This window comes from Platalea leucorodia (genome assembly GCF_965183815.1).
Source record: "Platalea leucorodia genome assembly, chromosome: 15".
NCBI classification, from domain to species: domain Eukaryota; kingdom Metazoa; phylum Chordata; class Aves; order Pelecaniformes; family Threskiornithidae; genus Platalea; species Platalea leucorodia.
In genome coordinates, this window is record NC_138837.1 from 11,002,577 (window position 1) to 11,025,834 (window position 23,258).

At 53.7% G+C, this 23,258-nt stretch overlaps 1 long non-coding RNA gene across 1 annotated transcript; it reads right to left on the reverse strand.

Moving 5' to 3' along the window:
- Positions 1–14,651: 14,651 nt before the first annotated feature.
- LOC309597627 lies at positions 14,652–22,597 on the reverse strand. The gene is made up of 4 exons (XR_014229809.1): positions 22,495–22,597; positions 20,717–20,977; positions 19,419–19,661; positions 14,652–15,358 (listed from the first exon to the last, which is right to left on the reverse strand). It is a non-coding gene; the product is annotated as an uncharacterized lncRNA (long non-coding RNA).
- Between the last annotated feature and the right edge of the window lie 661 nt (positions 22,598–23,258).

Sequence of the window (23,258 nt, forward strand, 5' to 3'; positions counted from 1 at the left end):
GATGCGGGGACAGGCACCTCCCTGGCTCAAGCAAGAGGCTTCGCTCTGCACCAGTTTTCTTTTTGGCATTTGCCAGATGGGCAACAGAAAGTCCTACCCATGGCCAAACGCTGGGCAAGGAGCTGCAGGAGACCGGGCAGCAGCAATGCACGGCAGCGACCAGAGGGAAAGGAGAGAAGCAGCGTGGCCAAGCAAAGCACCACTTCTGCATCAGCCGGATTTTCTCTGCGCTTGGCCGGGGTAAGACACAGCAAGAGCCCAGCCCTGCAGCGGGCGCAGGTCCTGGCATCACGGGGTGGGCTTGGGAACTGGAGAGCAGGTTTCTTGGCCAAAACAGCATGTCAGACACACAGGATTCCCCGCCAGCCCCTTTTATTCGCAGCACAGCGTAGCTCAGGACACTTTGGTGATGCCCAGGGAGCCACCTCAACAAGGCTTTGCGGGCGAAGGGCTTCGGAGCCGGCACACAAGCCCCGGCGTCACCAGCGCCGTGTGGGAACGACTCGGTGCAGCACTTGCAGCCCAGCAAAGGGCCTTTGCTGAGCGTCAGGCGCCCAGGAGGCAAAAATAAACGGAGGAAGTTTTTGACGTTTTTTCCCCCATTTCAAAGCCTCGTTTGCAGAGATGAACTTCAGCCACTTCTGTTTCCACTGGTGACACGTGCAGAGCAGGACTAACGAGCGAGAGCAGGAGAGGGGGGGCCCATGGCACTGCAGCCGCCCAGCACAAGGCGGCTTTGGCACGGAGAGGGAAACCGAGGCACGGAGCCGATCAACCTGAGCTGCCAGACACTGCTGCCAGCGCGATCTGCAGCAACCAGCTGGCCTGAACTGTCCCCAGAACTGTAGTGGTTTGTTATCTGTCACTATTTTTAAGCAGCTCCAGCTGCCTGGGGACCGCCAGCATCGGGGGAGCAGGATGGTGCTGATGCAGGATCCGGCCCAGAGACCGCTGGTGGGGGGCCGGGGAAGGCACCCCGAGGCCCAGCCCTTCCCCTCTGCTCCTCGCTGCTTTAAGCGAGCGCCCTGGGCTGACCCCCCCCTTCCCTCGCCCCAAGACTGAATGCACGGAGCAGGAAAGCCACAGCCCCATCCCGGCGCGTGACCGAGCGCCGTGCAGAGCAGGCGCCATTATAACATCACTGAACGGGATTTCCCAGCCGGCCCTCTCCTCCCCGGCCAGCGGCTCTGCGGGGATCAGCCCTGCCCCAAAGCAACCCCCGTGGGCAGAGCCGCGTCCCACTTGGCTTGGGGACAGGGACGCACCCAGAGCTATGGTGTCTCCAGCATCCCCTCCCTCCGGTCTTACCCGCGGCAGGGTGGGAAGGGCGCAGCTCCCCATTTAATCGGGTCAGAGTAAATAGGTGCTCGGGTTGCCCTGGCTGGGGCGACCAGGCTGGGTGGTGGCAGCGAGGGCAGCCCTTGGGGGTGCAGAGGGTCCCCCGTGAGGACTGAGGGCAGCCCCCTGTGCAGATCCAGACCCGCTTCAGCCTCCCAGGGGCCAGGCAGGAGGAAGAGGAGGGTGGCCCAGAGGGATGGATGCAGGAGCCAGGGCAGCTCAAGGAAGGACAACGTCCCCCATCCCGCAGTGGCAGTGCCATCCTTACCCCTTGGGGGTCCCACCCAGCCCCCCCAAACACCAAAACATGATGAGCCCCAGTTCGGAGAGAGGCCCACAGCCCTGTGCCTGCCCGTGGGGACCCCCCAGGGATGCCCACCCAGAGCCAGGGGAGCCCCATGGCCCCACCACCCCCCGTGATGGGGTTTGCACCACCCATCCCAACCGGGCAGGGTGGAAACCTGCCCCCGGTGGTGCCCCGGGCAGGGGCGTGCGGCCGCCCGTCCCTCGCAGCCGGCTGGATGTATTTGCTCACATCTGACCCAGCTTCGGGCAGGAGGGAGCGGGGATGGAGGGAAGGTGGGAATGAAGCTGCCCCTGCCCCAGCAGAGCCGGTGCAGCCCACAGTCTCCCACTGGGAGAGCCTGGGAAAACACAGGGGAACTCGGAGGCTGCGGCATCACCACCGGCAGGATCTCCACCCAGAAATGTCGTCCCCACATTGGCCAGAGTGATACTGCCCATGGCATCCTGCTGAGGAAGGGCCACCCCATGGCCATCAACACGTGCCACCAAGCCTGGGCCCACCAGGTTTAGAGGGGACCATTGCCAGGGTGCTCCAAATCCTGCGAGATCAATGGGGGAAGGTGAGCCCTGGATAGGGACCCTTCTCTTGGTCCCTTGCCTGGGTGCCATCCACTTTCCATCCCTGGTGGCCTCACCAGCCTCCACCTGGCAGCGGACCTAGGAAAATAAGGGAGGCTGGAGGCCAGGAACCAGCGCCTCTCTGCAGGCTGTGCTGGGTGGCCCTGGCGAGCTCAGCCACCGCCTGGAGCCAGTGCTGGGACACCCACACTGGGGCTGAGGGGACAGTGCCAGTCCCCTGGGGTACTGAGCCCCGGCTGCCCCGCAGGCACCCCCTGTGACCACCCCCACGTCACCCACCCCTGCAGAGAGCCAAAATAACACCATGTTTGGCCCTTACCAGGCAGGTCCTGGTGCTCACAGCGAGGGGCCCGCAGCCCTGCCCAGCCCCAGGCAGCATCCTTGGGCTCACCAGGGCGGGTGCCTTCCCCGGGGCTTAGTGCCCTCGGGCAGCACCTCCCACCTCCAGCTGCAGGGGATGATCACCCTCCACCCCACGCAGCCCCTGGGCGTGGGGAATGGCCTGGGATGGGATCAGGACCCCCAACCCCAAAGCTTTCCTAAGCAGAAGGAGAAATCCCTTGCCCAGCTCTCCATCCTCAGGATGGGTGACAAACTTTAGCAGATGAGGGCAGGGAGGGAAACTGAGGCACAGCACAACGAGGCCTTGCAGCTGGCTGGAGGAGGTGCTGGGGCCACGGTGGTGGTTCATGCCTCTCCTCCTCTCTGAGCTGGATTCCCCCCAGACGGGGTGAGCTCTCCAGGGCAGCCCGCACTCAACAGAGCCCTGGGAGCTGCACAGCTCCTGCTTGGCCTTCGCTCCCCTCCAGCTCCTCAGTGTGGTTGCAAAAATACATTTCTTTGTTATTTTCTTCTTAGGCAGACAACTAACTCCCTCTGGGTACAAACACGGCTGCTGTTGGTCCTCTGTTTTCCCTTTCCGCAGGCGCTACCTGTGTTTTCTCCAGCCCTGCGGGTGCCCGAGCAGGGATCACGTTGCAGCGCTGGGCTTGGGCAAGGGCTGCCCTCAGCTGCTCCTTGGTGCAGGCAAGAAGCAGCATGTCGTGACGGTGCCCCAGGGCTTCCCCGTGCTGCTGCTCGGAGGGATGTCCCCCAGGGACCTGCGTGCCAATCTCCTGATGGTGGCTGGTACTCATTTTTTTGGCTAATCCTTTTTAGCTGGGCTGGGCTTGGAAAGGCTGGTACCTGCCGTGGGGCAGCAAGGCGCTGGTCGGTGCGGCCCAGCCATCGCGTGCTCAGTGCACGTCGGGGCGATGCTGCTCCCCGCCGGACCACAGTGACCAGCAGCGCACACCAGCCCCGACCTGGACCCAAGCGGGTTCACAGGGTGCAGCTGCATCTGATAACGGGGAGCAAATAAATGTTGTTTTCTTCTTGAAAGAAACTGAGGTGCAAGGCAGCCAGTGATCGCTCCTTCCCCAGCAGAAGTGTATTTCGGTCCGTTCTGTGCTAGTTTTGGTGGGACTGACCCCAGCGGGTGCCACGAGCCAGCTTGGCATGTGGCTGAACAGGGGCCGGTTGGGCAGGTTTCAGTGAATGGTTTTTTGTTAACCAAAAATGGTGCCTGGAACATTCAAAGGCACCTTTTCACACAAATCCCTCTTGCGAACATTTATTCCGCATGAGCCTCCATCAGCAAGCAGCCCTGGAGGGGCTGGCGTGCTCGAGAGTCCTCTCGCCAGGACAGGAGCTTTTAAAGCCACTTTTGTTTGTGTTCAAAGCAGGAAAAGCCACTGCAAAGCTCCTGGTTTGCAGGTCTCAAGGGACATGGCATTTCAATTTCCAGCCCCTGACTCCCTGCAAGTCACCCTCGATGACGAACCTGCAGATTTTCCTAAATCCGTTTTCCAGCTGTTTTGGGTGCAGAGACAAACTTGAAAACGCAACCCATCCCCTCCATCGTTTTAAAGCTGATTTAGTGATTTGGAGCCCTAGCGCTTGGGTTTTGACCCATTGCATGAGCTGTTGGGGCTGGAGGAGCAGAGAGTGATGTGGATTGAAAACTGGCTGAACGGTTGGGCCCACAGGGTGGTGATCGGTGGCACGAAGTCTAGTTGGAGGCCAGTGACTAGTTGTGTACACAGGTTTCCCAGGGAGGTTGTGGAGTCTCTGTCCTTGGAGATGCTCAAAAGCTACCTGGACGTGGTCCTGGGCAACCATCTCTGGGTGACACTGCTTGAGCAGGGGAGCTGGACCAGGAGATCTCCAGAGGTCCCTTCCCACCTCAACCATTCTGTAGAAGAGGAAGAAAGCTTTCGCAATAGCACCAAGTCAAGGCAGCATCCAGTAAACGCCATCAGAGGGAGATGAGCTGAGCTTTGGCATGGCATGTTCACCCAGGCTGTGGTTAGGATTTATCACCTCATAAACAGGAAGCACGTTCGCAAGTCACCAGCTAAAAATGTGGGTAAGTGGCCATCGTTCCTGCTGGGCAAGCAGGCTCCGTCAGCGCGGGCTGCCCACACACCAGATTGGCGCTGCCGGGATCCTAATGCGATGGATGAAATAGATCCTCAGCCCTGCGCAGCGGGGCAAAGCTGCGGGCTTTCCCCAACCCTACGTCAGCAGCCAGCCGGCCCCAAGGAGCCCTTCCTCCCATGGGCAACCACTGGAAATGCTCAGAAGGGCTCTGACATCATGAGAAAAACCTCTCAACAACTCATCATCCAGCATCTTGTTTAATATGCAAATAGGCTGATATTTCCCTGGTGGAGGAAGGATTGCGGGAAAACCAGGGAATCTGCAGAATGAAGTGTTTGCACCCAAAGTGATAGCTTTCTGCTGAAACATTGAGGTGTGGCTCTCCAGCCTCTGGGGTAGGACCTGCTTGTAACACCCCTGCTCCCATGCGTGCCGTGCGCTGCAGCACCATACAATGCAAACCTCAACATACAGTGCAAAACTATACCGTGCAAACCTCAACCGAGTGCCGTTGTACTTTGCAAAGCCTGACACATGGTTTGGGTTTGGTGTCATCTGGGAAGAAACCACTGGCTTAATCCAAAGCTGTTGAAACCAGCTGCACCATGGAAAGGCACCATCTGCCCACACTCCAAGACATTTCCGTGGTTTATAGTCATTTAACAAGCTTCTCTCCCACAGCACCGCCTTTGCTGTGCTGCTCGGTGAGCTTAAATACCAAAATCTAAAATAAAAGCTGGTGGATCAACATGGGACCAGGACCTCCATGTTGCCAGGTTGTACAGGGGGACTTGGTGCCATGGTGGTTTTCTGGGCCTGGGTTCACCAGGGCTTTTCCAGAAGATCACCATGCTCTACAGAAAACCAGCTGCAATGTTCCAGTCAGACTTTTGTTTATTTGCCCGTCTCTCACTTGCGAGTGCAAGGATTCAGGCCACTGAAACACCACCGCATGTGCTCCCGCAGCCGTGCCGCAGCAGGCTCCCAGCCCGAGCCCAGCTGAAATCCATCACAGCACCACCAACAGCCAGTCTCTAAACAGTCAAGGGGATTTAGGACAGCAGTAATAGGATTATAAATCTTGTTCCCTTGGTCACCACCATTCACAAGAGCTCAGCCAGTAACTGAGCCCTGTACAGTCTGTCCCACTAAAGCTCTGCCATGTGCGCGCTGAGTGACGACCTGATGGCTCTTCGCCGCCTCAAAAAAAAAATATCTCTCTAGGGAATATTATTGGAAATCACAAGCTGCTTCTGTGCATTTTTAACAAAAGGGGTCTCGCATTGTGGCCCTATGAGAGGGTCAGCAACCTCTGCGGTGCTCCCACACGCCGGTCTGTGCAGAACGGGCGACAGTAAACCACCGCCTTGGGTGGGCGTAGGATCAGTCAGCCCAGGGCAGCGACTTCCACGCGTGAACCAACCTGGCGATGAGTGTTCATCGCTGGCCATGGCCTGTAACGTTCCTGCTGGGCCCGGGCCTCCCTCTCCCCTTCTGCCCCGCTCCGGAGAGTTGGTCGATCCCCGTTTCCTGATCTCGGCCCTCGGCTGCGTTTCAGGGGTGAACCAGGGCTTGGGGGGAACCAATGTCAGTTTAAACCCAGTTGGAAAAGATGGTGTCAAGATCTGGAAACCTGAAAGTGGCAGAGGTCAGTCATGCAAAGCCGTCAGTATCTTCATCTTTGCTCAAAGCTAGAAACCAACTGTGTTTGCCTTGTGAACCAGACCTTCGGCATCCTGGGCAAGTGGTCTGTCTTGTTCCTTCAGGGCGAGGGGCCAGATCCAGTAAAGATGCAGCTATCGAGCAGTGATAATCTGGATTTAACCAAGTAATGGTATAGTCATGCTTCTTATAAGCACATGAGTTCATCTCAGAAAGGCATAAGAAAATCACCTTACAATATCAAAAGCTTAAAACCATTTTCCTCATATAGCAAGTGAATAGGGACCATATTCCCAAAAGTTTCTTCAAATCAAAGTCTGGAATGGGATGACTTTACTGGAGTTACTAAATACTCAGTAACTGCTCAAACCAAGGAAAGACAATAGGATTTGTGGTGGTGCTCAGGGTAGGTTTTGGGTTTAAAATGTAGGATGAGATATAGTCGCTTGCAGAACTGCATTTTAGTTCCTGATTATTTGCCATATCTGTAGTTTCCTGAACAACTACAGGTTTTAGAGCTGGTTGTCCCGAGTGAATTACTAACTGGCAGTTAGTTAAGACCAGAAGGGTGAATGTTAACCTGGAGAAGTGTTTAGCATCAAAATCATTAGAGTTATGCTCCCTGGTGGAATAAAAAGGGATTATCCTGATTCGGTTTCTCCCCATCACTTGCTCACCTGGGTTTTGAAATACAAGACTTCATCTTTTTGCTGGGCCCTTTGGCAAATACCGTGATCAGGGACAGGGACAGCCACTTTGTCCGCAGATAGACAAATGTACCCTTATTTACGCATCAAATCGATAACACAAAAGTATTTCCTGCCCTGAGTAAGAGCCCGAAACCAAGCTGCTGTTTGCTGCCACCCACGTGTCGATGGGAGGCCGGGCTCTGGAGCCTGCCTGGGTTTTGCAACAGGATTTGTCCAACAAGCGTGTTACTACCAGCACGGAACAGCACCTTCCTCTGAGCTTGCAAGCTGCATATAGACACAAAGTCAATTAAGCTTCACAGCACCCCCCGGTGAGGCAGGCAGGCGGGGATTAGTCAAAGAATTAATTAGTAGCGAGAAGCCAAGTTAGAAAACGAATCTCTCAGTCACTTCTGCCCTGCCCTTGATACTGGTTTCTAGGACAAACACATTATTCGTTGGGTTAGCAGACCCCTGCAAGCCGCTTACCTGCACCTACCGCTGCACTAGAACCCTCCCGAATAGTCGCCTTCCCGGACCCTGCGTCGGTGCCCTCAGCACGATGGGTGCTGGGGAAGGTCGCTGCACCCCTCCGGGCAGGGGGGGCACGGATATGGCACCCACCACACCTGCCCTAAGGAAACCTGCTGGCAACCCCCGTGTGCTCTGCCGGCACAGGCTGCATTTGCAGAGGTGGTCGGAGGTGGCCATGGAGGCAGATCCAACAGCCAAGGCACCCAAACCCAAGCTGAAGTGGAGCACTGGGAACCAAAACCTTGATGAAAATCACAGCTGCAGCCCGGCTCCTCTTAGGAGATGAGGACTTTCTCCCTCTTGTCCGAACAGCAGCACTTATTACAGCGTTCTCCAGAAAAACCCAGACAAAACCAAGATCTCTGTGACTGGCTTTGCTGATAGAAAAAGCAAATTACAGCTACTATCTGTAACTGTAGGTTTTCCATTGAAAGAGGCAAGACAGAAAAGGGAAAGATGATCTAGACCGATTTGAGAGATGGAGAAGCAAAACATGGATCCTGTGTCACGCTCACAGAGTAAGTTTACAGCAAAGCCTAAATCTAAACCCTGAACTTCCAAGCTGTTGCCTTAACTAGAAGAGCATCTCCTCTCTCTGGCCCCTGGCTCTAGTACTTGCTCCAGCGCCTTCTTTCCCACGGTTTGTAACCCTATAATGACGTGAGAACCTGCTCAGAGGTGCAACCGTGTTTATTCAGCACAACTCTGCTTGGCTGACGCGGCTCGTGCCGTTCGGCAGGACGCAGGCCAGCAGGAGAAGGGTCCCCAGGGCAGGAGCAGCGGGGTGCAGCCCTGGGGCATGCAGTCCACGCTGGTGTTGATGAAGGTGAGAGAGGCCAGCGGCTCCCAGGACTTAGGAGAACCCTCTGTGCTGACCTGCAAGGGGTGGCGTGGATAAAAGAAAGCAGGGAAACCACCCGAGCTCATCATCTTAAGGCTGAGCTGGGTCAGAAGCAACAGTGGCTGAAGCAGCAGAGGCAGGCTTTCAAATGGTCCCTGATCCTGAAGATCTGTGGCCAAAAGTTGACCGCTATTTACGCTAGCCTCCGCAGGAGGAGACCTGGCAGGGGCAAGGGGCCAAGTCTTGCTTTTCACACGCAAATACAGGACCTTATGGGAATCAGACTCGAAGCTGCCACGCTCAGCTTGGCTTTCTCTGATTGTGCTGCAGAGGAAAGAGAAAGGGCTACAAAGGAACCATAGGAGCAGCTTAAATGTTCACCACCACTAACTGCTGATGGGGGAAGATGAAATAGATGATGCTGTTACGGCTTGGCTCCAAAAGCCTCTGCATTTAAAATCACTAATGAGATCCCAGCATTACCCACACTACAATTATTTCAGCCGGTTTTGTTACAGTGCAGTTGGCAAGCTGCTCACCGACTTACTCCCTCTCCCGCTGCCAGACTTCCCAGCCCTGCAGACAGAGCAGCCCCCGTGCGCCCTGCATCCACCTTGCTCGGCTGCCGTACCCAAACGTCTCCCGGTGTCCCGTCAAGCAGGACACCCCGTTGGGTACGAGGTGCTGCTCTTCATTCACAGCCTGGTGAAGGGAGCATCTCTGCTGCATGAGCTGGGTCTCTCTCCTGGAGGGAGGACCCCAGGGCAGCTGGCTGATGCTGCTCCCTCCGCCCGCGCCAGCTCGTGCCCTTTAGGTACCTCTTCGTTGCCAGTGGCACCAACAGCTGGGAGGCTGGATGGGGGCACAGCATCCTCCAAAGCTGCTCTTTCTATTGAGCACAGTTTTAACCATGGGGTGACCCAAAATTGGCCAGGCTCCTGTTGGCAGGGGTGACGGGGGGCGAGGATTGAGACTGTCATGGAAGCACCGAGCTCTGCCTGGCAGGCACCGAGCCTGGCCCTTTTGGGACACAGCTTTCAAGCCCGTTGGTGTCTCACCAGCAGTAGAACATTTCCATGGCCATGTGGGAGCCTCACATCCATATGCGGATGATTCTGAAATCAGATACTTTTGATTGTGTTTAAGCACTTGGATTTACACCCTGGCTCTTGTACCGGTCACTGCTCACTTTGCCTTTGGGGTATGACCGTGTCGCATCCCAGCGGCTCCCCAAAATGCTCAGGGCGGCTTTGGGACAATGGCTCCGTGTAAAGAGCCATTTCCAGGAAGGTGCTCTCAGCCTGCGCTGCTGCAGTCGCAGCTCTGCACCGCATCCCGAGGGATGTGGAACAGACCCTGGGGAGAAAACAGGCTTGAAGGCATTTGTATGGCTGATGCGTTTTTAGACAGAGGCACCTTCGGTCTCTCCGGGCTTTGGTCAGCCAGAGAAACTTGCAGTTCAGCTGCACCTCCCTGTGAGCTCTGGGGGGCTGAATGTGGCGGCTGATGAAGGAACACGGCTTGAACAGCTCAGGAGGGACCGAGAACCAGCTCGTCCTCACCAGGGCTTCCCCACGCCTGGCAGAAACAGGGTGGCATTTCCTTCATTTAGCCTTTAACTCCCAGTTTTACAAAACTAGCTCAGGGGGTTGGGGAATGCTGATTATCATTTGCTAAGCCATCAGCTGAAGACAGTGGCTTCTAATACAGAGAGGTCTACAGCTATTGCAGCCACGAACCGTTTGCTCTCCTCTCTCTTTCACTACTTTTCCCAAAAAGTGAATCTTTCCAAATTAAGGACTTTTTAATAATGTTTTGTTGCAGCCTTCTGGCATCATCACCCACAAAGCTCCAGAAATCCCACCCCGTTGCAGAGAGCAGCCCCACTGGCAACAAGGGGATCCTTTCTTTTCTACCCAATGCAGAACCGCTGCGGCGGCAACGACCAGCTCAGCTCTCAGGGTGACAAAAATCCACAAAGTCATGGGCTTCATTTATCCCCACACTAGCCATGGCCTGGATCTGATGCCCACTCTGTAGAAACCAAGTTTTAATATATGGAATAATTTCTTAAAGAAAGAGGCAGAGGATCTGTACCCTGAGAGGAGAAATTTTGAGCGGTAAGAAGAAAACACCTAAGAATGACTCAAAAATTCGAAATCTGCTTTAAGTTAACAAGGCAAAGCAGGAAAAAACCGAGTTAATTTTCATTTAACTTGAAGGTGAATCACACAAGCCATTAGCCAGACACTTACCTGGAAAACGGCAGTAGAGTTAGAGCTGATCTGGATGTGAAGGGGAGGGATCAGGACCTGCACCCAGCCCTGCGTCTCGGAGCACTGCAGGGATTTTGCTTGCTCTTGATGTCCAAAAAACCTCACCTGTTTTAGCCCTTATGGAACCTCAACAGCATTGCATGGGATTACACCCATGGAGAGTTTTGCCTTTAGAAACTGATTCCTGTTAAAACAGAATATGACTAGAACATTGCACGCAGCCCCAGGGGAGAGCCACGAGGGTCAGTCCGCGGCGCAGCGGGTGGCAGAGCGGCAGAAGCACCCGAGCTCCTTCGGACTCGCCAAGAGCAGAACTGATGGGCAGGAAAAGGTTCTGGTGGCCCCCGGTTGCGTGGTGGAAAGGAGAGCTCGGTAGTGAAACTGCAGCAGCTCGGAGAACTGCAGGCAGGAAAAGCAGCAGGTGATTTCTGAGAACAGCTTGCTTTTGCTCAAAATCCTCCAAAAGCAGGAGCCTCTGGGGTTCCTTTCACCAGGGGAAGGTCTAGGAGATGCCGGTGTGCAAAGCACGGTCCCTGCAAGTCAAGGCTGCCGTTGCCTTGATGAGCGGCGCGTGGCCTGACCCCGCCGCGCAGCGGGGAGCGGGGGCCGGCCGCCGCAGGGAGCATCGCGGGGTGCGGAGCTCAGCAGGGCTGAGGTGACACCGCTCCCCAAACCGCAGGGCAGCGACCGCGGCGGCAGGGCCACCTGGGCTGAGCTGGGCAGGCGGTCGGGGTTTCCGGGTACCGCAAACACTAATAAATGTCAGTAGCTGTAACCTCGAAGGCAGAATTTGGCACCAAAGGGAGGGCTTCAGGTCTCCAGTTTGACCCAGCCCAAGACCTCAGCTGCAGCACTTAAATCCAGCAGTTTTGGGGTGCTGTTTGCTCTTTTGGCTCAGTAAAAGCTGCGGACTCAGTGGGATCACAAGATCTGGAGGGGGAGGCGTGCCCCTGAGTCACACCAAATATGCCCAATAAGCATCATACTGTAGGTCAGGAAAATGTGAATTTCTGAAACTGTCTCCCTGCTTCTTTCCCAAGCAAAAGGAAACCCCCAAAGGGCTTTGCTGAGATAGTCAGAAGATGATCTCTGGTGCGTTGACTCTGGCAGTTCTCTGGTCCAAGCCCCACTTGTGAAACTCACTGCCACCAGCTCTAACTTACAAAAACCCTTTGCTTTGTAAAGCAGGACAACATCCATACCCGAGATTAAAAGCCCAGAGGGTAAAATCCCGATGCTCCAACCCAATTAACTCTTTGGGACGAGATGGAAACAGTCCCTGCGGGAAGGTTACTCCACGGATGGTCAAAACTTGATGCTTTAAAACCTCCCTGAACTCTCCTGCTAGCAGCCAGCAACCGGGGCGATCGGGGCTTTCACCAGCTCGCCGTGGAAGGGCTGGAAACTTCTCTGAACCATTTCAAGCCAAAAGTGAAGTTTCTAAGAAAAGGGTGGTTTAGCACTTAGTCTGCAGCCCACGGAGTCTATTTAGAGCAGAGCTGAGAGCCCCCGCAGCCTCCCGCCCCGGGACTTCATCCGACGCGACCTGAAGCCACGGGAGGCGATTTCCTTCCATTGCACTGTCACATCGTGGCCTGGGACGAGGGGCTGCCGCAGGGCTTACAGTAAGCGCTGCGTTCATTTCTTTTTTTTGGGGGGGTGTTCCTTTTTTTTTAATAACAAAGAGTGCAGCGGCTGTGCTGGTTTTCATAGAATCACAGAATCATAGAATTGTTAAGCTCAGAAAAGACCCTTAAGATCATCGAGTCCAACCGTTAACCTATCACTGCCAAGTCCACCACTAAACCATGCCCTTTGTATCAGAAGCATTGCTGGCTACAGTGCATGGGGTGTCTTCTGGGGAATTCCTGTTCGGAGTCATTTCTCGTCTATCACGATGTCGCGGCACAGCCCTTCCTCGCTGAGCAGTCGCCTGCCTCCCCTGCCCGGGGGGTAAATGTGTGTCCAAGGGTGCTATGGGGGAACGGCGGGGTGAGAGTGCAGCATCAGACCCAAACGCCCCAGGGGACTTAAGTTGCCTCAGCAGGCAGATGCAAGCTGGCCGCCCTTGACTGCACCCTTGTTAGCCCGGACCTTTGGTCAACCCAGTTAATTGTGCAAATACCAACCTGAAGGTGAGCCCCCGCGGGGGTCTGGACTCAGGCCGTCGGGTTGCATCGCCCCCTCAGGTCTCTGGGGGCCCACACCAGTGAAGACTGGGGGATCCCGAGCTTTCCACCATCATCGGCTCCCACCACGAGGTGCATTTCTTGGGCAGGTCTTTCTCCAACAGAGCAACTTGACCATTTGCAAAAAAACCAAAGCAAAGCATACAGCCATGCGAAGCAAGACTGGTTTGCAGTCACGTGTTCCTCTGCATAAAGGATGAGAGAACAACATTTGTGCTATAAATTCAGCATCAAAGAAGCTTTTACCCATACTGGATCACCCCTTACACCACCAGCTGTCCCTCTGGGGTGGCTCCCAGGCTGGGAAAGCCAAAACCAGTAGAGAGAGATGCAAGGCCTGAATGAGAATGGAGACAATCTAAACACCATATATGTAAAAAAGTTTATTGGAAGTAAACATGACGATATTTACAGGGATAAATCCAGCATGTGATCAGCAGAGCAAGGCATTCCTGTCCCTTCCCCGTTCCTAAGGGTGCAGCAGTCAGGACATCTGCCTGCCCAATTCAGGTCCGTCTGTCCTCGTTCAGGTCCGTCTGTCTCATTGAGGCTGGGACCCCAGTCCTATCCTGCACCACTTCAGTAATTAATTTAAACACTTTTTGCATAGCAAGTGCTCCCAGCAAATTCACACACAGTCTAGCAGAAGAGCAGGGAGAACACCCAGCTGCACGTCCCCCGTAAGACCAGGGCAGACTCGACTCTAGGAAAGCAAAGTCCCCCACCACCCAGAAACGCTTTCTGAATATTTTTCCTCCTGACACCTTCTCCATTTGTTGCTCTGTTGCTTGTGGATGTACCTGCATGTATTGGGATAGGCAGCGGACGCCTCGGGAAATAGCCACAGTGTCACAGAGCTGAGGCACATCTTTGCAGAGAGTTTATGCTTTGAAAGGTGTAGAAAGCGTTAATTGCTACTCCTAGCTCCTTTTTCAAAAATATACGAACACAAGGCATGAACTTCATCTCCCAAGGCAAAAACTTCCATCTCCCCTAACAGCAGAGGTCTACATCCGAGTTGTTTATCCAGCCTGCCTGGGACAGAGGATTGGGCACTTCAGGAGCGGGGTTCAGCAGCTTGCTTTTGATGCTTAACTTTGGAGGAGACGAATCACAGCCCCTCCCGCGCCCCCCTTGGCGGCACAGGGGTCTGGGTGCCCAGCCCAGGCGCAGAGCCCTGCCGTGGGCCAGGTGACTCCTGCCGTGGGTGGCTGAACAAACACGGCGTCAACCGACAGGAACAATTTGCAAACAACTGAGAAGCAGACAAATGTGCAAATGTATCTGGTGACTACTTCTGGATAATGAATGCATAATCTATTCCGACTCCCTTCCCTATCTACTTCTGGATAATGCGTCTGTGAGCCTGAGTCAGGTTTATAAATGGTTGACAACGAGAAAAACAGGCTGCGTTTGAGCCAAACATTATGTTCAGCAAATAAGGCAGGCAGTTTTGCCATGGACAGTTGCTGTTAGAGCTCAGTGTCAGAATCCCTCCAGCGCTCAGCGATTCCCATCCTGCGCACAACTGCTGCGAGGGATGGCAGGGTGCGACAACTGACTTTTGCCTCTAAAATCTAATTTTATGCCTAAACCGCAGACTCTAATAAAAGAGCAATATTCTATTCCTTTCCCATCTATCTGCTCATTAGAAAGTCGCTCTTAGATTTGGCTCAACTGCTGGGAATGCTCCAAAGAAAGCTAATTACAAAGTCATTGCAGTCAACAGCGTTTGATGGCATAACGCTGAGTCACTGGTTCAGGGTGCTCTCCCCCTTCCACCCTGGAGTAACTCATTTAACAAGGGTGAAGAAAAGCAGAAAAAAATTTACAGACTCCCAGTGCATGAGACTTAACGGGGAGCCAGCATTTCCAAAGCGTTGTGACTTCTGGGTGCCCCAGTGGAGGCAAGTTCTCCTGGGAACGGTGACAAACTGGACACCAAAGACTTCCCAGTCACTTTGGGAAATGCTGCTTACCGGCCATGCAGTCCTCAAGCGGGAGGAGAGGAGCCTGAACCATTTGGAGGCTTCCCAGGGTTGCCCATGCAGGAGCAAATTTCATTCTTCCCCCAAGAAACCTACTCTCCATCTACTCAACTCTTTGGGAAGAAGAAAGAAAAGTCACTTCGCTGTGTTGGGTGGCAAAAGCCTCGTCCCACCTCCGGCGATCCCGCTGCTGGCTGAGGTGTCTCCACCCTGGCTCCTCACCACGCAGGGACGGGTTCCCCGGGGGAAGGGGCTCGTTCCTTCTCGGTCGTGCCATGCTTAGCGAAGAGAAGAAAGCTGCAGGTTGCAGATCACGGTGCCTGGAGGATGCTCTCATGTCGGTGGTAAGTTGGTGCAGACCTCGTGAGGGATGGTTGCCTCTGGCTCAGTAATCTCTCCCCACGCTCCCTGGCAGATGCATCCTCACGCTTTCCGGATGATCCGCCCCGGTTTCCTCCAGTCCCTGTACCTCTCCCTGCGCACCGAGTGGACCAGAGGCCTGGAGAAGCTGCAGTGGTTTGATCTGGCGGTGTTGCTAGTGAGGAACAAAGTGAGATCACGTTACTGGTGTGGGTCAGAGCCGGGGCACATCTCCTGCATCTAGTGGAGGCTCCTAAAAGAACAGGGAATTTTGGTCAGCAGAACGGGGTTCACCACTGCTGCTGCCAAGAGAAGGGCTGGTGCTGGATCCTGCCGCAGCCCCTGATGCTCAAGGCGCCTGGCCTGCAGAGACCCAGGGGTGAGCCTCTCCTATGCACCTGAAGTGGTGATGGGGACCCTCCCTGTCCCAGCTACTGGCGGTATTGGGAACAGCTGCTGAACTACAAGTGCACAAATATGAGCTCAGAACCCCATAAACAGCCCATCAGAGGCCCGAGGACCATCCCCTCTGGCCAGGTGGGTCACTGAAACCAAAACTCTTAGCTCTTCGAAACTTCCACTCCAAACACCTTTGCGCAGTTTTCCTTAAAACCACTAAACCCAACAACGTGCACGCCTGGCACTTCTTCGGGCTCTTGCCACCCTTGTTGCAGTCCGCGTTCTCTCAGGGGGTTATCTAGGGTGTGACCCAACCACGCCATGAATCAACTGCACCACAAATCAACCACGCCACGATCGACCACGCCACGTGCAGAGACGCCCAGGACAGTCCAGCAGAGCTGGCTCGGCTGCAGGAGCAGTGGGGCTGTGTCCACCTGGGGCTCTGCTGGGATGGCTTAATGCTCAGGCCCACTTGCCCTGGCCATTTCTACTCTCCCTGTGTGCTGCGTCCCAGGCTTTTCTTTCCTTCCTCCTGGCTAACAGCTTCACTACCCGTTTTTATATCTAGCTTTTGCAAAGATTGCAAAAGACTGGTGCAGCGAACGTGCACATTCTCCTGCCAGTGCAGAGGGTGATGTGGGGCACAACAGCGTCTGTGGGAATTTGCAGTGAAATTCATACGGGGTGAAACACGTCCCCTCCCCATCCCTGCAAAACGGGCGGTGCAGCGGTGATCTCTGGGGCTGGCGATTAGAGATCTCTCCTTTTTCTAGATCCTGCTCAGAGACATTCCTCCTGTGATCCCGGGTGGCTTTGTCAATAAAAATCGTCCAGATATCGTTTTCCCCCGTGCCCGTAAGCGGTGGAAGGGGACAGTGAGGAAAGGCTGGCGGAGAGCAGGAGTGACGTGGGACGCCAGAAGTGGCTGATGAATGGAGGCAGGGAGCGGGGGATCTGCCAGCCACTCCAGGAGCGGAGGAAGACAGAGCTGGGGAAAAGCTGTGAATGTGCGAAAAAGCTGCGTTACAACAGAGCTTGTTACTATTCAACATCCACAAAAGGAGGAAGAGCCCTGAAATCCCTGCCTGTGCTGAGCGTACAGTCAAGAGACAGCTCTCTCACGTCCTAATTAGCTTGCTGCTTTATAACTTAATTTCCTAATTGATTTTTGAGTTAATTACTTTTAACAGGCTGGGGAGGTGGCAGCTCAGGCCCTGTGGCAGGAGATGAAGCTTCACCTCTACAGCACTGGCCCAGTTCCAGGCTGTGCTGGGAAGCAGGGTGGCCTTACAGCCAGCTCTTCCAAGGAGGTCTGCCTTGCTGTTATCTCAGCTTTAAGCTCTTACGGGAAGGTTTCGGGTGGCTTCCTTGGTAATGTCTGCAAATCCTTCCTAAAATTCAATGATCCTTGGATCGCAGATCGTACCGGCCCCTCGCTCTCATTCCTCCCAGCTGGAGATGGTACCCAGCAGCGAGGGGCGGCTCGATGGCTGCGCGCGCAGTGGGAGCAGCCATCGCGCTCCGCCGCCGCTGACACCAGGGCTGAGCTCGGCTGGGTGCCCCAGATCCGCACGTTCAATCTGGTGCAGATGTGGGCGTACAGTCGCTTTCTGTCAATTAAACAAAAGCCAATATTGTGGCTTGCTTTATGCTTCCGTGCTGGCACCGTATCAGCTGTGAGAGGGCGGGTGATTCTTGGGCCAGGCTGCCACGGACAGATGGTACCTGGTCCAGCATTAAACCGACCTGTGTGAACCTCACTTTCGAGCTGGCTCTGTGCTGTGGTGCTCCTGACCTGAGGCACGGCATGAGGAAGCTTTCCCCCACTGCTGAGCCATGGCTTGAACTCTTTGCAGAACCAGGCTACCAATGTCGCAACCATTTCTGGGTGTTTTTGGAGCCCGAGCCTGTACTGAAGGGTGAACATCTGGCTCCAGCTGTGCTCTCTGAGCACTGGGAAACCTGGCCTTGAGGGCTCATCACTCAAGAAAGCTTCAGCATTATCGCAGCGGGGGTGTCCAAGCCCAGGCTCCACCAGAATCAGGGTGTCCATGCAGGTCAATCTTAATTCCACTGAGAGGATCCCAATTCATCCTGTAATTTTCCAGTTCTCCAGGCCACAGAGCTTCACCTGTTTATGGTGCAATTTGTGAACGATCCGTGTGACACACGCAGACCTGGTGGCTCTGCGTTCCCAAGCGGGCTGGAGTCAGCTAGAGGAGCAGCAGGAGCAGGTATTGGGGCAGGGACAGGCTGGGCAAAGCCTGCCGTGACAGCGGAGACGGCTGGGGTGCCCCCAGGGCGCGGGGCTCTGCACAAATCATCCGGCTTGGTCCCACCTCCCCAGACGAGGCCGGGTTAGATGGCAGCCCCGGGAGATTTTTGGTTTTGATAGGGTACCTAATTTCCTTAGGTTCTCTTAAAAAAAAAAAATCAGTCCTATGACATTATCCTGGCTGCTTGCTGCAGGTTGTTTGGTGACCTCTAGTAAATAAAATGATTCCATGAGGTTTTTTGTACTGCATCCTTTTGCTGGCATTGGGGTACCTCAGACCTCAGTGCAAGTTATTGTCCAATGCCTCCCTGCACTCCTCCTTGAAGACAGCGAGGAAATCTGCCTCTAACCTCAATTACACTCCAGCCAGCCCCATGGCTTTCAAGCTATTTCTGCACTGGAGCTGTCTCCACCCATGGCTGCGTTCCCAGTGCAAATCATTTGACTTGTGCAACTCGACAGTGCAAGGTGCAGTTCGGCTTTGCTGCTCTGGAAATTCAGCCAGTGAATTTATCCCTGAACTGCAGACGAAGAGACTGGTATCTGCCGGCTACTGATTTTCAGCAAGTCGTGGGTGCATCCTTGCACCACTGCTTTCTCTTGGCGGTCTCATCTGCGGAGACACCTTTGGGGTGCGTACGTGCAGCACCGAGCACAGCGGGGCTGTAATTGCGGCTGGGATTGCTGCACATCAGAGGATTAGGATAAGGAGCAAGCTGTGAGCTCGGTTTACTCGTGCTGCTGCTGTCAGACCTAGAGCAAACTGGGTCACCGGCATCCTTTTGGGTCCAAAGCTACGAGGTGTCCGTGCGCCGTTGCCTGAGATCTGGCGGGCCGTGAATTTTGGGTCCCGGGGTGCAGGTCTCTAAGCATGCAGCCGATGGATAACTGTCAAGATACCTTTCATTTATAAGACCCTAACCATATTAAGATCACGATTACCCCAAACGTTATTACAAGTGAACAAGACGTGAACAACGTTTGCAGAAACATATTTGAATTTTAAGGACAAGTAGCATTTTTCTTTTACGTCCTGATTTCCACAGCTCATTTTTGTTGTCGGGCAGAAAACAAGGAAGGGATTAGTGTAGTGGGCACAGCCCAGAGAGTGGGAGGAGATGGTGAGATAGTGACATGCACGCTAGTGATCTAACATGAAATACTCCGATTGCGAAGAGTCTCTAGAGGTTTGTGCCTCATTGATGAATATCACGCATGAAGCGGAGCTCCTTGTGCTACCCACATTTTTCTCTTCCAGGTATGGTGATTGGGAACCCGAGTCATGGGAAATACACTAACTAACAGCACATTTCCACAAAAAAAGAGCCAAAATCACAGGCATATTTATCTGGGAGCGTGTAAATGCACAGCATGTTCAGACAATACAGGCTGAAAAGATTAACGGACCTTAATCCTACCTCTGTGCATGAATACACAACAGATGATACACACACGCGCACATCTATAAGGACCGATGTATGTACGCAAAAGGCACCCTTCCCCATCAAAACACACCGGAGCTATTCACCTTTTGGAAACATAATAGGCATTAACTCACCTAGAAGACCAAACCGGACCCGCCTGCTTCTTCGGCTTGGCTATCTGCTTCTGGTACTCCATCCAGCCACTCACCAGCTCGTGAAGGATCATCACGTAGAGAAGGAAAATAAGAATCCTGGGATCCATTCGTGGCACTTCGGGGTCTGCTTCATTGGGTACAGGTGACATTTGAGCGAGAGCAACGGGAGGTCAGCCGGAGGGGTGCAGCTCCTGCGGGCAGGGCTCTCGGGAACGGGGGGAGCTGGAGGGATGAAAAGGTCGCTGCTGGAGAGGAGCCTTGCAGGCTGGGTTTTGTGCAGAGTGAATTAATGCTGTAAAAATCTCCCAGGGGGACGAGAGGCTGGTGCCTATTGCGTGAAGCAGCATAAACACAGCTGCAGAGGCTACGGATGGTTCCTTTAACGGGGTGGATCACATCTTCTGGGACTCCATCCCTTTTGTCTCCCTCTCCCTCGTGCTTTGTCTGCATTACTCTGCAGCCATGAGCTTCCTACACTTTTATCGCAGGAGCAGCCCCGCTTCGGCAGCGCCCCTTTGATTGGCGGCGGGGGGGAGAGTTGGCTGCCGTGCCCGCAAGCCGGCAACGGGAGCACTGCCTGGCTGCAAAGCATAAATTAAAAACCCCAGTCGATCACTAGGGATTCTCCGAGCTGTCTCTTCCCGGTGTCTCAGGGTTTTGGGCTGCACTGAGCCAATGTTGATTGGGAGTGTTACTGAGTATTTTGCAGCTGAGAAATTGTCTTCTGCTCCCTTTCCTCGCACTCTTATTTTGTTTTCCTCGCTATTATTCTTCACCTAAATCTTTAGCTGCCGTTTCCCCAGCGGTAAAGCTCTGGCAGGGTACCTGATGTGCAGGAAAACCCTGGTGCCACAGCTTCCAGTCTTTCCCACACCAGCTCCTCTCCCAGCCCCTCCACCTCCTTCTGTTGAGCAGCGTAGGATCCTGCTCACCTGAGATCTGCTCGTGACACCAGATCACCTCGGCCTCTGCCTTGCTTCCCCCACGGAGAGCCCCAGGACACGATGCAATACACGTGCCTGGTGTTTCTAGCAGGATAAAAGCACGGCCCAGTCTTGTTTACACACTTGTATAAGTAGAACAAGAAAAAAAAAAATGCCCTTTTTTCAGCATTTAAAATCAAGCCTTATCAATATCTACCTTGTGTTTCTAAGAGCATCCTTCACAAAATTCATGTTATTCCAGTGAAATCTTTCTGTGAGTAAAACAGTAAGCCCTCAACAATTATTTAATTATCAGGATCATCTAGAAGCAAGAAGGCAGATTGACCAACCTACCTTTGCTTAATGGAGCTGTGCCAGCTCGGGGCAGAAAAGGAGGCCCAGCTGAGGGACAAATGCAGTGACCCTCACGATCTTCAACTCCACGGCTCCTCCGTAAACGCGCGGACCGCTGGGCTTGCCGTCCAGCACGGTGCAGGGTTCGACACCCTGGTCGCTGCGATTCTCCGAGGACAGGGGTGACAGCCGCCTAATACACAGTCTCACTATAAACTCACCGTGGGGAAGTTTCTTCCCCACCACCTCAGGTTATGTTACCTGCGGGTTTAATACTTGAGGTTAGATGTTTCTTAGAAACTTTTGCCCTTTGGTGTGTAACGGCAGATAAGCACGCAGAAGCCAGGGATTTTGATAGTTTTATATTAAGCACAAATTTAATGCACAGCAGGTGATGCTAATTACACACTATGTCTGCACATTAAATAAACCCAATGGCAGTAGCCACATCCCAGTCAAAAGCGCACCTCAAAGTACTGGGTGACTTTTCTTCAGCTAGCTAATGTTCTTTCTTTTAGGAGTCCAGAAGTGCTGAGTAACTCTCTAAACTGGGAGGAGAAGATCTCATGGATGGGAGTGAGCAAGTGAATGAAACAAGCAGGGACTGGAGGTGTTCTAGCAGCTACGAAAACGGGAATGCTTGAAGTGCTCCAGGAAAGGATAGTGGAGCCGTTCCTATAGCAACGGAGACAGTTGCCAGGCTGCGGGAGATGGGTTCTGATGCATGGTACAAGTCATATGTAGTGAGGGATTTTAGACTAAAGACAACGCTCATATTTTATACATATGCAATTTTTAATGAGTAAAGGCAACGTGACTCCTTTGTTCCAGGGGAGAGCAGCTTTTCACACTAAATCAGAGAGAAATTACTGGGGTAAGAGTGGCAGGATAACTCATTACAACTTACTCATAGTTTTGTATTATGAATACAGAATAATTTTAAAAAATCTGCTTGTTGCTGAACATTACCGCTTGATTGACTAACGCTCCTTTAAAATCCCAACAGACTGCAGACTGCCTCTGCCCTGCCTCTGCTCTTTTCCCATCCTCAATACTCAAGCAAACACTGCCTAGGTCTCAAAATCTTCTTGAGTCTTTAAAAAGTTATCTGAACTTTAACACACAATTTTTTGTTAAAAATGTCACCAATTCATCCTCAATGCTACGTAAGGTAGAAAAGCCAATAACCCGTGAGTTATTGCCAGAGCCAACAGCTCTTAGTACGGCGGTTGGTTTCCAAACAGCTCGGTGACTAGTCACAAGCTGCGAGTTCTTTGGCAAATGATTCAAAAAAGGAACTGGAAAGGCTGATTTTAGAGGGATGAAAGTCGAATTTGGGAGGGCAGGGCGGGGCGGGAGCCAGCCGTGGTGCCGAGGGGCCCCTCCGGCAGCCGCGGGGTACGGGGGCGCGGGGGTACAGGACCCCCCCCAGCAGCAGGGTGCCCCGAGACCCCCCATGAAGCTGTGGGTGTTTCCCCTCTGCCCCCCAAGTCCACACTGGTGCGTAAATTCAGCCCAAGGGCACAGCTTCGGGGTTGTCCCGGAGAGGTTTGGTGGAAGAACCCACGCGAGTGTATTATTTGCAATTTGTGCAAATAACCTCCGAGTACAGTCAAGAAGCAGTTAGCAAACTCACTGGGGACTCCCGAGGGTTTGGAGCAAGTATTAATTGGGCTGTTGAACACTTTGGTAGTCATCAGTACAAGACAGATATGCCAAGAAAACGTGTATTCAAGACTATCGCATAACACAGGCTCCTGAGCGCTAACAGACCTTACCTGCAGACCAGAGCCTTGACCCGCTTCTCCAGTTGTCCATTGTTCTGCAAATGGTTTTCATTAAGAGCCAGCACTCCTCAAACACACCGTCTCTCTCTCCTGCTGCTTTCGGACAACTCTGTACCAAAAAGACAAGTAGGTCAAACATGGACGAAGGCTGTGCGAAAGAAGTGGTATGGAAAAAAGTTCCCCAAGCCTGAAGTGAGAGGGGAGCAGGACCTGAGATGATAGGAGGGAGCCTGGGACTCAGGGAGGCTCTAAAGGACCGAAGAAAATGAAAAGCAGGCTTTGGGGTGCAAAGGAGTCTGCCCCAGTTTTGGTGGGGCAGAAACCCCCGCAGAGGACAACTCTCAGCTCACGGTTTAAGCAGCCACAAGAGGAGCAGCGGCGCAGCTGAGCCGCTGGTGCACGGGTGAACTCTCATTCTGAAGCAGTGGAAGCAGCAGCACGGGCAGGTTTGCAATTCCCTTGTGAAACCAGGGTGGAAATGAGGCCAGGCTCCTTTGTCCAAGGCACTCAGTCCAGCTGCTTGGGCTGGCATTAAAACCCAGAGTGCTTGAGCAGTCACCGAGCCCTTCGTTCCTTGCAAGGGGCACAAAGCCCCTCCGCCAGCCTCCCTGCCGCAGCGTTCCCACCCTTCTGGGCTGCGGATTGTTAGAGCAAAGGCACTGAGGAACAGAACTGTGTCATCCTGCTACTCGGGGCCTGTTTCCCTCTTTGTTGGATGACAATCTAGCCCTCTTTACTGCTAAAGAGATTTTTAA